The 17419-nt window shown below is 39.7% G+C and overlaps 1 protein-coding gene across 13 annotated transcripts in view; it reads left to right on the top strand.

The window, feature by feature from the left end:
* Nucleotides 1–17419, top strand: part of LOC121596680 (calcitonin gene-related peptide type 1 receptor) — a 75874-nt gene that overhangs the window by 45372 nt on the left and 13083 nt on the right. For 12 of the 13 annotated variants that reach the window (XM_041921828.1, XM_041921825.1, XM_041921831.1 and 9 more), the window contains exon 3: nt 4579–4629. The exons of the other annotated variant lie outside the window; for it this stretch is intronic. The gene's annotated coding sequence lies outside the window, so the exon portion shown is untranslated. The remainder of the gene's footprint in view (nt 1–4578; nt 4630–17419) is intronic. 13 annotated transcript variants of the gene reach the window in all.

Genomic DNA, 17419 nt, shown 5'->3' with positions numbered 1-17419 from the left:
TTGTTTGAGAAAAAGTTTTCACCCGTTCGGCCAAAAAGTGATGTTCAAAATTGGTTATGAAAAAATGCAATGAGACATCCTGGACTACACACACTTTGATTCCAGATTCCACCACCTGCTCTCTTTAATGCACCTTGGGATAAATGTAAACAACACCGTGTTTTCGGGCAGGTACTCGAATCTAATTCTAGCTTTTAAGGCTAAAACTTTGTAGACTGAAAATCGCAGGTTAGTTTTTTGTGTGGTTTTGTATGGATTGTTTACATGATTTCAGCCTCCAACTGTCAAACTCCATACAAAAAACTAACTAGAATCGTGAAAGCCCCCCTTATTGGATAATGGAAATAAGCGCTTTACAAATGCTTGTTTCAATTTTCATGACATTCGTAAGAGATAGCTAAACTTTGCGAGCAACGGACTCTAGAATGAAGTGTTGTTTAATAATATTTGCCCATGTCTTTTTTTTCATTGGCACAACAACCGTTATCAGTCGAGGCCTGCTTTGTACCCACTAGTGAAGTGAACTTTGGCTATCAGTGACTTATTGTTACCATAGCAGGATACCATAGCTGTCCTACGTATGGGGGCACGGTCTATTCGGGGCTTGAACCCATAACGGGCATGTTATTAAGTCGTACGAGTTGACGACTGTACCACCAGACCGGCCCTTGCCCATGTCTAAACGTGATTTAACCCTTCAATACGAAATGTTTCCGAGAAATAAAGGAAAACAATCTGTTAAACAACAAATTATGGCTAACTTTTTAATTATACAAATCATCTTCAAGTCGATGCAAAACGAATGGGCAGTGTTTCCTAAAGAATCAGAAACAAAACGTATAATACACTATGTAATGTAAAATAACAGTTTAGCATTCTTGCAGCAACTCCATTTATACTGCGTACTCGTATTACAGTGCATTTACAACAACAAAAAAGTCCAAAAAATTGTCTCAGATTTCATTTAAATTTACAATCTGCTTCATTTTACAAAAGCAATCTGTTCCGTGGTCGACGATCTAAAACAGTTGCTCATCATGTTAACACTTTCAGTAGCGAAAAAGGGACGAAGCCAATAAAATCTCACCATAAATCCCCTTCCCAACCTTATACTTCTAATGGATCGGCCACGTTCCAAATATCTTATCTCAAGTTGATACAAAGTAATGCGGCAAATTGTGAAAATCGACAAGCAAAACACGGAGCTCTAACCCTGTTCCCTTGACCTTATGCAAGGCCATGTACAGGGTGGGCCGGGCAGCTAGCTGTCGAAACTCAATCAATTAGCCAGCCAAAACTTTCCCAATCAAACCCGATCGAAACAAGAATCTGATTAATGGCAGAGATTAAAGTAAAACCTTTTGCCTCCCAGAAACTCCATCGATTCCGATTCAGGGAAAGCCGGGCAAATGTTAGTACACGGGATGAAGCTGGATCAATCGTGTGGTTTTTGTTTGCCTTTATGAAGGTCACGCCCGGGTAATCGATCGTGTGGCGCTGGGAGCATTATATCGCCGTGCGTGGTATGCAAGGAAGTTGATTAAATATTTACATGCGTTCAAGTGGCTTCAATTTAATTGCCTCGTGTACATTGTCCGTGTGGATTAAACGCAAATCGAAGAAATCAGACAGTTGCGGGCGTGATAACAATCCCACACAGCCCACAATTATCACCCCTCACCGTGTGATGTGTTTAGTTTGTAAACAGTTTTCCGTGAATGTTTATATGTTTATCCTGTCCCTGCCAGAAGAAATAACAATCTGTTGTAAACTTTTCTGTGCGAACGTGATAGACCGTAGAAATAAAACTCAATGAGCAGCCGTTTACTCTAACTGTACGAACGGCGCATTCATAACCATTGCTTTGGCAATTTAGAATGCAAAACAAGGCACACGCACATTGATTTGCTTGTGAATTATAAATTTGGCGAACGTTCCACTCTCATCTTTATGCTGCGATTATTTCCGTTGCGCTGCTACGCTCAATAAAGTTGCAAATTGATCGTCATTTCCGACCGGCTCCTTCGGAGAGTTGCTCGATTCGCTGGCCATTAGAGGCATTCATCTGGCATTCCGGACGGACCAAATTACATTTCGGTTCTGTTTTACTGGCGATCATTGACATTCTCTTCTTTCGCCTACAAATATGAGCAATTTTCTCGCTCGTTTTCCGCCATTTACTCTCGGCTTCGGTCAAGTTTATTTGAATAATTTCAAAAATAGATTCACTCATACAACATCCAAGTATGATTTTTTTTTTTTTTTTTTTATACAGAGTGGTGGAGGGAAATAGAATTAGGATTTAAAAAATCCGCAAAAGCAAGCGGGCAGCTGACAAGACGTGATGTCAACAGATTTATTAAGTTGCCAACTTTGCCTTCGCTCAGCCGGTTAACGTTTGCTGAGCCCGGCTCGGCTATGATGGATGAATTGTTAATGATTTTCCAGCACTAGCTTCCACGGTTCCTGGTGTGAGCTGTCCATTTGCACAAGCGACAGAAACAGCAGCGCTCGAGGCCGTTTAACTTGGAAACACAAATGATGGGAAATACATCTGAACAGTAACGGTCCGGTAGCCAAATTCGTGTGAGGAATTTTTGAGCAACTACAGAATTTTTTATGAGGCTGGAGGGGTCTTGAGTATTCTGCCGGACGAGTTTATGTATTTCTATGCAATCGTTATGTGTAGCACATTGCTCTTTCCGTAGCCGAAAAGTTACACCAAGACAAAGTTACAATCTGTCATAGTCAGTTGACCAGACTTGGCAATGGACTTGGACGAAAACCTAGTTCATCTTGATTTAAAGTTTCAACATTAGGCAAACTTTTTAATTGAATTATTCATAAAGCAATGACCTTCCGGCAAAATTATCCAGCCCGGTGACGGTGACACAATGCAGTGAACATAATAAAACGGTCCCCTTTGCGCCACAGCTGCAGAACAGCAAACGCCGTCCTCGAGGGCAGTTTCTTGCACGGGACCACCAATTGTGCCGCCAATTGAACCGCGTGTCTAAGCGCTCGCTCGGAAGGAAAGTGGTTTACTTGCTCTCAACAAGTTAACTCAATCGAGAAATGCGTGTTCGCTCGGGCACACTCATGGCTAACGTTTGTCGCTTGAATGGGAAGAATGCGAGCTGGTAAGCGCGGTGGCGAAGGAAAAATGCTACCCAAGCGTTAAAATTGAACCAATTGCGAGTTAAACGAATCATTGCTTAATTTGATTAGTAAAATGGTTTGGTATCAGAAAATAAAAACATTGGTGCTACTGTACGATAACTTGCAACTGTGTTCTGAATAAAAAAAGATTTTATAGAAGAGAAAAAAAAGAAAAAACAGAAAAAATAAAAGAAAAAGAAGGATTAGAAATTGAACGCGTTACTACGATTTTTTAGCTAATATTATTGAAGAAACTTAATTTCATTATGCATCAATATTCTGTCAATTAATATTCTGCAACATCATTATCTTTAAATACGATGTAAAATTTGGGTAAAATTAAGGCGTATTGCTGCATAAATGACAAAATTTACATACAAATAATTTCGATTCGATCCTGATCCCTGCTCCGTTTGATACAGTTTGACTAACTGATTGTTTGACTAAGAAAACAGTTAAGCCAGTCGACAAGAAAAATAATAGTAATAACTATTATTATAATTATTTTATTCTTATTATATTACCTCGTCCGCCACGCGGGCTTAACGAACTGCTTTGAATACTTAGTACATATCTGATACAATATTTACACTAAGAATAGTGTAGGAAATGAGGACAAACATTATAAACACGATAATACAAATTATTTCAACTTTCCGTGATTAACTTCTGTGACCCTTGGAAGACTTTGTTTGAATGAGATGAACCTAGTGTTTTGAAATCAAAGTACCTTGAAAACGCATTAAATTGTCTTTTCATGGCTGGTAAAGGAGCGTTGGCACCATAAAGTGTGTTATGCCGACGTTGGTATAAGATTTGCGACTGCCTTGATGATTGGCGAGGTACGAGGAAACTAAAATTTTCAAGAGTTGATGGTGCATCAATCATGTTTAATAATAAGTCTGCATTGAAACTAGACTGACAATGTGATTATCATCCTAGGAAGTTTCGAAGCAAACATTTGGTAAAACATATTCATGAGACAATCGAATTATTCCTATCGATTCTCTAAACTATGTTTTGACTTAACATTGTTTGTTAACATCTAAAATTGAATTCATAAAAAATCACTAAAAGTGTTATTATGTTTATACTTTGGTCTGTATTGCGAGGTTTTCTGCTGTCCACACTTGAATACATGTCTGCTATTCTGAAAGAGATAGAGAGATACTCAAGCCCCATCTTGGTAGGGACAAATCTATCAACTAAACACATTACTGAGTAGATTCTGCGTCACTTAGAGGACATTTGATAGCATAAGATCCACGAGACTCTTGGAACTGGATGTAGCATAAGAAATCTTGATTTCCAAATTATCATCCATAATTTACTTACTGTGTATAATTAATGCTTCTACAAGCAATGTACGTAAAGCCTGCAATAAAACATTCACAACATTTGCTTACCGTTTCATTTCAGAACAAATCCCATTCGTCTTCAGAGCTCATCGAGCTGATCGCTATCAAAATGGTACGTAATTATTCCATTTCCTGTGCCGATCAAGCCCACTCTAATTGTCAGCCCATATGCCCGGCTTCATTCGTCCAAAAGCAAAAAGGTGCCCGTTGCAGCTACCGGCAACTACTTTCCCGGTGATGACGGTACACCGACCGCAGACTAGTAGTCTTAAGATGCCATGCCCTTAAGCGCTGCCCGCCCCATTGTACCACCTTGGGGTAGGCAAGCATAAGTTGCTCCCGATTTGTGCAAGCTCAGCAGGTGCACTTTACAGCAAAACCTTTCCGTTGTACCACGGCATAAATCAGATTATCTCCCACCGGACACGCCCGCCGTAAGAAGGGCCAGCGAGAGACCCACACGAGCGGGTTTACGAATGGATGCAAACTGCAACCGGCACGGCATGCAACGACACACACACACACGCCAGCAAAATGCTGCAACACCGCAAAACCGACGTGTGTGCATGATGAATGGAACCGCACACGAACACGGCCGATCGTAGGGCAAGTTTTAATTAACTTGTTGATGTGATCCCTTGCTGGGCGGGAGGGAGGGGTGCTGTAGGGAGCAGAGAGAACCAAACAGCTTTCTTACGCTCAAACGGAGCGGGACGGATATTACAAATTGATCCAATCATACGTTGCTTTGCGCCAATTAATAAATTTTTGGTCGATTGATAGTGCACCCGGACGGCGGACTCTCGCCCCGAAACGCTGAGCTCTTGTGCACACGCCGTCTAGTTCTGTGCACACGGCTGCCAGCATGGCCCGTTTGCTGTACCTCTGCAGGAGGGGAAGAGCACGCTTCCGGAATAGATACAGCGCGAATGTAAAAGCGTGACCCACAGCGGGCGGTACAGACTGGGGCAACTTTGTCTAAATTGTTGTCAGATTTATGGGGTTTTCGGGTCCACTGGTAAAGACATTTGCTCGCAGTGCAGTACGCGGAAACGTGGTGTAAGAATCGTGCTGTGTGCCGAGGGGCCAATTGATTGGAACGCTTTCGGTGGCACCACCTTTCGGGATCGTGTGAATAAAAGTGCAGCTGCAATTGGCCGTAAATCAAGTGGAAGAGGAAATCGGTGTTAATGGTGTGGCAATAAAGAAGGAATAGCAACATTCACGGCTCCGGTGAGCATGACTCTTGATTTGGTGCCGGTTGGAGCATGAGGTGCTTGCTACTCTGGCTGAAATTTATGGTTGTTTTGATGATTGCTAGAGCATTTTGAATTGGAATTCTTGGGGAATTGTTTGCTTATCTGCATAATCGCTTTAAAGTGAAGTATAAAAGTAAAATAATTTTTAAAAAATGCTCCAACAACATAATATTGACCAGTTTCTTAGATCAATCCGGGAATAGTCGTATCAATAGTCAAAATTACATAATATTGTAGCGTCTTTTAATATTTAGAGCAGTTTTTAAAATAAATGTAATTTAAGCACAAACTAAACGGCTGGTGCCGCTTCTCTTCGAACAAGTTTTGGGCCGGTCTCGTGGTACAGTTTAGTGTTGGATAATTCAAATTCAGATTCATGAATTTGAATGAATCTTGGGAATGATTCCATGAATATGAATCCCGATTGAAAAGATTCATGAATCTTAAAGAGTAATGAATCTCAAAGATTCATTAATCTCAAAGATTCATGAATCTTCAAAAATTCATGAAACTCGAAAGATTTATGTATCTCGAAAGATTCATGAATCTCGCGGGATTCATGAATCTTGAAAGATTCAAGTATTTTCAAGATATCATCAAATTTTCATTAATATCATAAGAGTCATGAATCTCAAAAGTTTCTTATATCTAAAAAAGATTAACAAATCTCTACGGATTCATGATACTCTAAGGATTCATACATCTCTAAAATTAATAAAGCTTGAGCTTTTTATTATTCTTGGTTTTGGCGCAACAATCTACGTGGTCATATTTGGAGATTAGAATATTTAGAAACTATGAATCTATGAATCGATGAATATTTAGATAATCATGAATCTTTGAAGATTTATGAAGCTTTGAAGATTCATGAACCTTTGAAGATTCATGAATCTTTACAGATTGATGAATCTTTGAAGATTCGAGAATCATGAAGCTTTGAAGATTCGATTCGAGTTTCGTATCACTCATCACTGAAGATTCATATGAATGAATCTCAACGAAAGATTCATGAAACCCAACACTAGTACAGTTGTCTACTCGCACGACTTAACAACATGCCCGTCATGGGTTCAAGACTCGAATGAGTCATAATTCCATATGTAGGACTTGACTATTCTGTTATGTGTAATCAATATCAATGAAGGCCAATTTCACTAATGGTACAGGCAGGCCTTGAGCAACAACGGTTGTTGTACCAAAGAAGAAGAAAAAGTAGATACATTGTGTTAAAACTAGATTAGCCAGAAAACATTTCCGCTTCGTTGGATTTTAAACCTACTACTGTTTAATCTTAAGCTAGGCTCTAGAAACACAAACACTGTTTTTGAAGCTAATCTAACATGAGTGTTATAGCAAACTTATGCATGTAATTGTATAAATAATATATTTGTGATATGTTTCTTTGATATTTTAGACTTTCAAACAAATTATTTTTTCAGTATTGACGTTTTTTAGTAGTAATAAAGCAGAAAATGTTTAGTTATTTTTTAAAATAAACTACAGTATGATTATCTGATCGTTTTTTTTAATTAGTTTTTTAATGAAATTATACGCTTGTTATCAGGAACGGAATGTGCAAAATTTGCTTAATTGTTTGAAAAAAAGTGTGTAAATTTTATTATATCAGTTCTTGAATTTATTGCATTGAAAAATAAATAATAATAATGAGTCTGTAGCTTCAATTTTCATTCAATTAAAACAGTAGTTTTTTAAACGATACGCAATTGGATTCATAGAATAACCTAGCTATGACACACAGCACAATCAGTGTAAACGATGAACTGTAAGGCAAACCGAAAAAGATAAATAGTATTGGCGTTAGTTTCTGGTTAGCGAAAGCAACCAATCAGCCGTTGGTGGTTTCGCTCCCACCATCTATCATCCACGCACTCGCGGAACACAACATAAAGCAGACACACAGCACAACCCCCGGTCTCGAATGACCTTCTGGCAATGGCTACCGGTCTCAATGGCAGGAGAAAGGGTCGTACCCAGCGGCACGGCAAGCATACATCACACCAACAAAAAAAAAACCCGTCTAAATTGAATCAAAATGATATAAACAAGCTTGTCAAGCGCGGAACATCGCGCATTATTTATAAGCACACTTCTTATCGCTCTACAGTATGGTTGGCTGCACAAAACCGCGTGCCCGTGGCCGTGCCGTTCGCGATACTTCACGGTGGTCAGCGCTTGTCCAAATATAGAGAAGCTGGACAGGTTGGTGGGCCGCTGGTAAACTGTGTGCCCTTTTGGCGTATGATCGTGTTTGGTTGCCGTTCGTTTGAATATTCAAATGAGTGACTGTTGAGAGGTAATATTTCATCGCAGGTTCTGAGATTTTGCATGCGAATTGACCACTGGGGAAGTGTTTGTTCTTTATTAAATTCACTTCAGTCGGTAACCCACATAACCAGAAAGCATGCAAGCAATGGAAAAGCACCAGTAGCATCAGCATTGGAAAGCTGTGGCGAGTGCATTGTTCACAATGCACATCTATTTCAAAGCGTAAGGTGTAAACGATTGACGCAAGGGGTTGAGCAATCAGGAACATAAAAGCCACTGCTCTTCGTATAGCTTTACTTTCTTACCATTCCCAACCCAACCTCGATTTATTGCCATGTGGTATTGTAGAAGGGTTTCCAGAGAATCTGGTCAAAGACCAAACATCAAACAAACCGCCAACACTTGCTGAAAGGTCATCTAGGTTGCATACTTTTCATTTCACTTCTCGCAAGAGGTTTGCCATCACTTATACCGAAACATTGTATTTTGAGCGTGTTTTTCTTAAACCTCCCATTTGGTCCATAGTTAGATTGAATACTTCCCACAAAAATCTACGTGAATCTTCACCTGGCAGGAAATAAAGTCAGCTCGTCCAGAGTGCACGAAGCGAAACCTGAACAATTGCCACCCTGAGGCACTCTGTTGTAGTTTTACAGGGCGAGGGAGCTTAAAGTCCCACCGCATAATATTGACCGTCTAAAGAACAGCAGGGCGAGTCTAGCCACTCCACCAGTGCAACCGCACCGAACCATTGGCTTTATCGGATAAAGCCACACCACGAGTGGCGACGGTACTACGGCTATTTGCAAGTTGTCCCATTCCTCCCAGCAGAATTTGTCTTTCCCAGGCCACCCCGGGCTAAAGACAGGCTAGAGTCAAACAACAGCAACAGGGATGCAAGAGCAACAAATATCCGCAAAGCATAAACAACTTGGATGCTTCACAGGAAAGCACGAAGCATTTGTCTGTGGTTGTGTAGCTTAAGGAAAGAGAAATCTTACACGTGCCTTGCCTCCGCCCCAAGCATCAGTTGGAAGATATGGCGAACCATCGTAAGGACTTTCTGTCGGTGCCGTGACATTCTTTTGTGCAGGAAGAATGCAGTCTTCTTCCCATTGAAAGGTGAAGAAAGAAGATGAAAACGTTCTGGTTTACCCGTTTACTTTAGCCCCCATGGGCGTAGTAGTGGGAACACGGAAGCAAGAATGCACTTTTATGTTCGCCCAGTTCAAATGAAATGTTTCCCCGTTTTCATCAAATGTGGTCATGGGCTTTGCTTCTATTTCCGTTTGAGCTTTAGCGAGAAGTAAAGAAATGGAGATAAGAGAGTAAGAGAGAGAGATAGAGAGAGAGAGAGAGAGAGAGAGAGAGAGAGAGAGAGAGAGGAGAGAGAGAGAGAGAGAGAGAGAGCTTAGTAAATGATTGTTTGCCTTCCACTTACCGACATGGTTTTACTTAGTTTGTACGTTTCTTTGGAGTTGGTCCTCCAATCGAGAGGCAGAACGACATAAAACGATAAGGGTTTATTTTTAATTAAACTTATTTCGTGTGGTCATGTTTCCTGTCAGGATTGCAATGAATTCTCGTAACAGTATCATTGCAACTATACATGGAGTTTTGGGGAGATTCTTGCCTTGATCGTCTTATCTGTAGCGACATTTGCAATGACACTTCCGCTAATGTCATTTCCGTATAACACATCTACGATTGACGTTTGATTCAAATGACTTCAATTAATTAGCATCGGACCATTAGTATATTGTAACCCCTCACAGGGCGCAATCGTTAATTCTATATTTGAAAGCATTCACACCTTCACAAACGATAAGAGCTTTCTTCCGCATGTTTTAAATGCCAAGATGCCCTGCTAAACCGGGTCACCGCACGCCTCAGGGGACATTCGGTTTTCATTATCATTCCACCACTCAGTGCATCAAATTGAGTTCAAATGCAAAATTGAAAAACCTTTCCTACACCAACGTGACGGAAGCGTGCATAAAAAACAACAACAAAAACCGTCCATCTCTCCCGTGAACGTGTGGGGCGTGTTGCTTGTCACGCGGTTTGACACACGCCTTCACGTCTTCCTTCCGAAGCGCCGTGTGTGTATGGCTGTGTGCGAAGCCTTTAGCCCGGTGAGACACGCCGGGTATATTTGTAAGTCGTTAGCAGCGACTGCTGCCCGCGATGGCTTACATTGACAAACGAACCACTTTGCATACCGTGAGACACACGAGTAGCGCTGTCAGGCGCGCATCACACGGCACCGTACCCGAGCGGCCGTGTTGGTTCTTTCACTTATAGTCACCCGCTAGAATGTGTGGCCCAGAAAAGAAGTGCCCGGTGTAGTATCCAAGTGTTTGGGCGGTGTGTTGCATAAGGCAAGATTAGTTGGTAAATGGTAAAAGCGTGTGGAGTGCGAGAAATGGAAGTATGTGTATGTATGTTTACGGGAAAACGCATGCAACCAAGTGTGGAAGGAATCGATTTTGCTTCCATGTGCTGCAGTTTCTTTGGAATTTGAGGTAAGGAGCCTCCACCTCGCTTTCAAGTACAAATGACGAAGAGCATCAATACGAAGCGAGCGCACCAAACCGTATCCATGTCGCCTTGCCTCGTGTAACTGTTTCGTACGGTAAGATATATGGTTATTGGTGTCTTTTGATTCTGACGTGATTAGAATGGAAATGTACGGATCGAATCACGTCCTCGTACGAGTTCGCTAGTATAGCAGTGACACATGTTTGCGCATAGAAATTGCTTATTTTGCAAAAGGATTGCAAGCAGTGTGATGGGAAAAGAAAGGTGCTTAAAAGATCTTGTACGGGTTGGTGATGTTCGATTGTTTCTTTATCAATTCTACTCTTTTAAGCTAACGGTAGTGTATGTAATTTTTACTTCGATTTTATTAATGGTGGACGTTTTTCAAGCAAGTTTTATCAAATTTATTAACACCGGATAGTTTTTAATTTATGAAATTCATCTTAAGTTTTAGAATTATTCATAAAATAAAAAAAAATATATCTAGGGGAGATGCAATGGTACAGTCACCAATTCGTAAATTCAACAACATGGCACCATGGGTTCAAGCCTCCATACGTTACGGGCTAGCGTACCGTACCGATCCTTTTTGTATGGAGAGTTTGATAGTACACGCTACACAAACCCGGTACGTGTGAAGGTCTTGTCATATGCCAATACACTTTATCGCTTATACATCGCATACTGAACTACATTTTTACTTAAATTTGAAAACATAGAAAACATAATTGATCAAGGGAAATAACATTATTTAAACTTTTCGTATTAATACAAAACAATATTTGACGGTACGGTATGAGAGGATGCTAGGGTCTGTCAGTCAAACGGAAAGCAAAAATTGACTCAGTTGAAAAATATTATAGCGAATTAGCCTGCGACGTGTGGCGGCCCGCTTATGCACCGTCAACATTTATAATCCATATTCAACAATCCAATATTCAACATTCATAGGTATATTTTGATAGTAATTCTCGTACACAATCTTAGGAATGTTGTGAAAGCTATAACACTTTTTTGTTAACCAAATTCAGGTCAAGTCTAAATTGGTTGCACAAGATGCAATAATTTCAATCACCAAACAAACAGCATTCAGTCGATAATAGGAAAACTTTTACCATTTCATTAACAAGAGCTAGAGGCCTAGGATGATATCAACGAGTTATTTTTGCTTTTCGAGCGAGCAGCATGAGCGACTGAACGAATAGAAATAAAAAAGACATAAAAAGCGAAACAATAGCTACTTAGCGACTACATTTCAAGGATATGCAATGAAAAGCAACAACCAGTTACAGTCAAAAACAAAAATTGCAATTTACTGTCAACTTAATTTGCAGAATTAACCAAGTGAATAAAAAGTAGTACTAAGTAGTAAATACTAAGTTACTAAACATTAAGTCTTCACAAAATGCACTTAAACATTCTCCTTGATTCAAATCAAGACGATAATTGTCCGTATGTCCGTATGTCGTGAGAAATTATGCCCAAAACGCATGGCAGATCCCATTCATTCCTAAACGGGTCAAGGATAGTCATAAACACTTTGATTCTGTTCCACTACAATGCCATAATTAATTTCTCATGCAAGTGTAGAAACAAAACGCGTTATTACCACGCCTTTGCACCAACACTAGTAATGCAAAGTGCAAACCGTGCCAGGTAGCAATTAAAACACAGCTGCATACATTACCCCCAAATGGGGTGCTATCCAGTAATCCGGTGCGTTACAATCGACCTAAACCCCGGGAAATGTGTTTGGCTTTGGTCATCTACGGACGTTTCGCTGGCGATGATTGGTAAATAATTAAATTATTCCATTCCTGTAAAAGCTCTCGGTGGTGCTCTCGGTCCAGGAAATTTGGTGGGAAAGAGCTGTGTAAGTGATGCTTTGGCGATAAAGAAAACCACATAGCCGATGGGTATAGTACGGTGCAATTTTGGCTAATGTATGGTATTGGTATCATTGCTAATATTGCTTCATGGGCGGAAATTGGTATATTGTTAGCACGGTAATGGTTTACCCGTGAGGCACTGTGACACACGACAAATATGTGCCGGAATGGAGGTTTTCTCGCTGACATTAGCATAATTGCTGTCCAAGGCCGTGTTGGATGGCTGGGTGAAGGTTTTATTCCCGTAGTTCAGTGACAAGATCGGATGTACACACTACAAATATGTTTACCGGAATGGGACAATTTGTGACGCGTGTGCTGCAAGCTTCCCCTTTGCAACATTGAACCATACTGCCCATTGGGTTACTCCGTTTCCCTGTTTCGTAATAAACAAATTAAGCCACAATAAATCCATCGCACAAGCTGACACACTTTCACTCTACAGTGAATGAACATAAATAGCTCGCTTACGATGGGGATATGGATTGTCCTATGAAATTGTTCCATTTAGAAGAGCTGCACAAATCGCATGGGTGGTAAAAAAGAAGCTTCACAACTATTTTTCAACAATTCAAATCAACGCATTTCAACTGTTCACTTTTATGTGTAAATTACACCAATTCTAATTCAATTTGTAGCGGTACAATACAGTTCTATCGTGCTGCAGCCATCCGTTTGCTGTCTGTGTGTGCTGCGCATATTACGCGCAACAATTAAAAATTCATTGCTGTTACAAATTATGGTGCCGTTCTGATGGTTATAGAACTGGAGCATGCTAAAACGCTACAATCTAGCTCTTCTCGTTCTGTAGCGTATGTTGCAACGCTCCTTCATGCAATAATCGTTCTAACGTGAGAGAAGCAGGAGCAGGAATTTTAAATTGAAATAGCCTTTGGAGGGGTTGTTTCACATGCACACACACATACACACACATATTCCGGAAAAGATGGAAACTTGATACTTTGTATGGAAATCAATTACACATGTGCGTCAGTCACATACAGAATGTGGAATGTGCACAGTGTTCCATGTTGTTATTGAATGTAAAATATAGTCATAATAGTGATTAAATTCACATCAACAGATGGGGAACTATTGTTTAGTATAAAACGAACAAATGGGTAGCAAAACAACAAACACAAAGTTGCTTTGCTCTTTGTGTCATTTTGTTTTACAATCAAACCAGTATAAGTTTTAAAGTCACCAACTAAAGCTTATTTCTAAAAGTATCATATTGAATCAATCTATTCATATGGCCCTATTCAAAGGCATTGCAATAGTCTGTCGTTTTAGTTAAATAAACCCTTCTATAAAATCAACAACGGTACACATTGCACTGTTTCACAAGATTTGTTTTTGTTTTCCAAATTTTAGAAATGTGTCCCTTATTTTCTTGAGTTTTTGCCAAAATGTTTTTGTTTATTTTAGTTGCTTCAAAATGGATAGAACTTAGCAAAATAAATCATGAAATGAATTTAAAATAAAAATGGTACATTCAATACATTATCACACATCAAAAAATCGAGAACTTCTTAAAATCTTTCGAAACAACCTGAAAGGAATGAGAAATCTCTTAAACTATATCTCCAAAAAATTATGGTAGAAGACAAATTATCACTTTTAAATAGCATAAAATAAATGTAAATTAAAAATAACTGCAAAAAGTTCACAATTTACACATTGCTATAATATTATAAATACTTGATATGTTTTACCAGAGACTAGTTTATTGATGTAAAAAATTATGCGTACTTTTTTAATTTTTTAACATTGTGTCACGACTGATTTTTCAATATTCATCCATTAATAATGTCTTTAAAATGTTTAAAACGTTGAGAAAGTTTATGAAACAATCTGATTACATAAAGGAAACCTGAAATAATCAATTTAAAATCTAAATTTTATCATATCAACAATAAAACTGTTATTTTACATCTGCCATAACAACAAAGCTCGTAACATTAAGTGTAAATACATTATTTATGTATAATGAAAACAGTTTGTATAGAAAATAAAAATAAGTTAAGTATGTATCTCCGTGCAACTATTGAATTAAACTATACCCATTCTCGCTAACTTTTTTTTTTTTAATGCATTTTTACAATGTCATAAAATAGCAGAAATCATCACTCTAAAAATTTTACGGTCAGTATGGCAGCTTATTGAAATAATAAAAAAAATCACTATTATACAACTAACATGATTCGCCCGTATTGGCTGATATTAATTCAATTAAATGAATAATCATATCCCCAATATGGATGATCTATTAATTTCGCACTCCTGAATAATGATACCCGTCTCAAAACAGGACATAATTGATACCAGATAGTCATCAAGCGATCGGCTCCATCAATTGCCATCGAACGGCAATTAATCCCCGGACATTCCCGGCACGTGGCGCCGCAATAAAAATCTCATACATTTAATTCGACACTTACAATTCACTGCCCGTTGCATTACATTATTTATTTGCATTGGCTGGCACACTTTTACCCATGCCGGCAAACGGCACATGGGAACGATGGTGACAAATACCATCCGCCCCTAGCGCTGCCGACGGCCTCACAGATCGATCTATCGAACCGTGATTTATGGTTCGGCCGGTTCTTTGATCGCCAGTTGACCGCCGCACGGTTGCACCGGTGACGCTTTGCCGCCAATAATTGACGCACTTTCAGCTCGAGTTAATTCGCATAATGCCTTCGCTCATCGATCGTGAGGATTGACTTTAATGGAGGCAGAATTGGGATGAGCATAGGCATAAAAATGGTGCCGCAAATAGACGTGCTAACGTGACACAGAGTATGGGAATGTTAATGTAGCACTAATTGAAATTGAATTTTCATAGGCAGACTATCGGCGTGCACATTATTGAGGAAAACTCTTATCTGCTGCTGCTGAGCTGAACGAGGCTGATGGATAAAGTAAAGTGGCAAATGGAAAAATTTAATAAAAACCCCCCATGCAATTGTCGGTAATTGATGAGCTGTATTTGGGGGGACAAAGTTTGGAAACTCGGTCAAAATGAGCGCACATTTGTGAGTGGTTTTCTAGAAATTCCATTTTATGGTAGGCAGGCATAATAGACCTATCATTTGTGGTCTGCTTCTCTTCCGGCAATGCTTCTAATCGAGGGAAAGGTGGACCAAATATCTGAGAAATGAGCAATCGATTTTTATTTATTTCCCCCCACTTGCTTTTGGACGTTAGAAGAACAAGAAAACCTCTCGCACCTTAGCAGCATTTTCTCATTTCGCTTCCTTTTGGTGCGGAAGTTTTTTATCGCTCTCACCATCCCAGTAGAAGACGTTCATCCTTTTCGCATCTGTCTGCAAGCGCTGAAATTTCCCGCACGCTAAGAATTCCAAATTCTTTACAATTTGCTTTTCGCTCGAATGATGCTTCTGGGTTTGTTTTTGTCTGTAGCGTTCCTTGCTCGGCTGTCCTTGCTTCAACACCCAGGCAGCGACACAAGTATCGCCCTTTGAGCTTGGCTACATTCCTATCGCGTTTCGTTAAGAAAGGTTGTGCACAAAAAAAAAATGGTAAAATTGTTGCCTGCTGAAAGGCACGCCGAATTCGGACGGAATATTTCAACCCACTTGGTGATGTTTATTATTTTCTGATAGCAAAACATTTCCTTTAATGGGTGGGATGTTTGTATCTTCTTTTTTCTGGTTCTGTTATTGTGCTTTCTTTGTTTCGGTGAAGAGAGCAGCTTGTCCGAATGAATTTCTTTTTTTGCGGCAACTTGATGAGCATGCTCAGGTTAGGGTTCGTTGCCTTGGTGGAATGTAAATGAACAGTAAATAACTTTAAAATATTTAAACACGTGAAAATTATGTTTTTTTGACGATTGAGAAATTAGAATGAAACTTCCACAAAAAGCATTAAATCGATTTTTAAACCATTCAAAGTATTGCTCATTTTCAAGTTCTTTTTAAAACTCTTTTCGATTAGATGTTTCCAGAACCTTCGCGACAAACAAACGTCATGTAGTAGTAGTTGTAATTTTCTATCCATCCTAATCAGTCACGCATGAAGTTTCCAGAAATGTTACGATAGCCGATTAATGTTTCTCTGTAACCATTGTTACCCACGTGTTGCTTTAAGCGCAATACAGTTACAAGGAATAACAGAAAAACACAGAACCAGTTTATAGATAACTTTCATCCGGCTCGAATAATAATGAGCTCAGAAACCAATGCAAATGTCCCGGCATGCAATCAAAGTGGAATAATTCCATAGAACTGTGGTACGGACAACAGCAATGCTTCACCCGACGCTCAACAGACTGGACGGAGTCTGATTGCATAGTTAGGCACGTGAAGACGATGATGATAATGAATATCGTTTCAATGGATGATTGCAGGATTGTTATGGGAGGCAGAATTTAAATTACGATGAATTTCTGCTGACGTTGAACGACCATGTTGATAAAGCATTGCGATGGACAGGGCAGCTTGGTTCAGGGGTGACACGCACATGCGACAATAACAAGAAGAGATAAAATCCAGCACAAAGGGAGATGAGATATTTCGCTCTGTGGTATGACTCTTTTGGGGCAAGTATAAAGCACAACATCAGTTGAAGCAAAACGAAGGTTGCTTCACTGATGATTTTTCGGTAGCCGTCATTATGTGTTCATCTCAAAAACATTGACCGAACGTCTTTATGCGACCTTGCTACACGCACACAAATACACATTTCCGGAATTGTGTCAAAGGTTAAGGCAAAGGATAAGTGGCCGTGATTGGAAAACATCATCGCTGCTGTATAAATCATACACTTGCTTCTTTCGCATAAATCCTCTTTCACACTCTCGGTTTGTTACGCTTCGTTACATCTCCCTCAAACGAGCAGCAGAAGGAGCCACCGACCTTCTAAAGCAAGCGCTTGCATTCACACCCTCACATACGGAGGC

Source organism: Anopheles merus, chromosome 3R, assembly GCF_017562075.2.
Source record: "Anopheles merus strain MAF chromosome 3R, AmerM5.1, whole genome shotgun sequence".
Taxonomy (NCBI): Eukaryota; Metazoa; Arthropoda; class Insecta; order Diptera; family Culicidae; genus Anopheles; species Anopheles merus.
The sequence above is the reverse complement of the archived record's forward strand: the minus strand, read 5'-3'. Positions and strand labels throughout refer to the sequence as shown.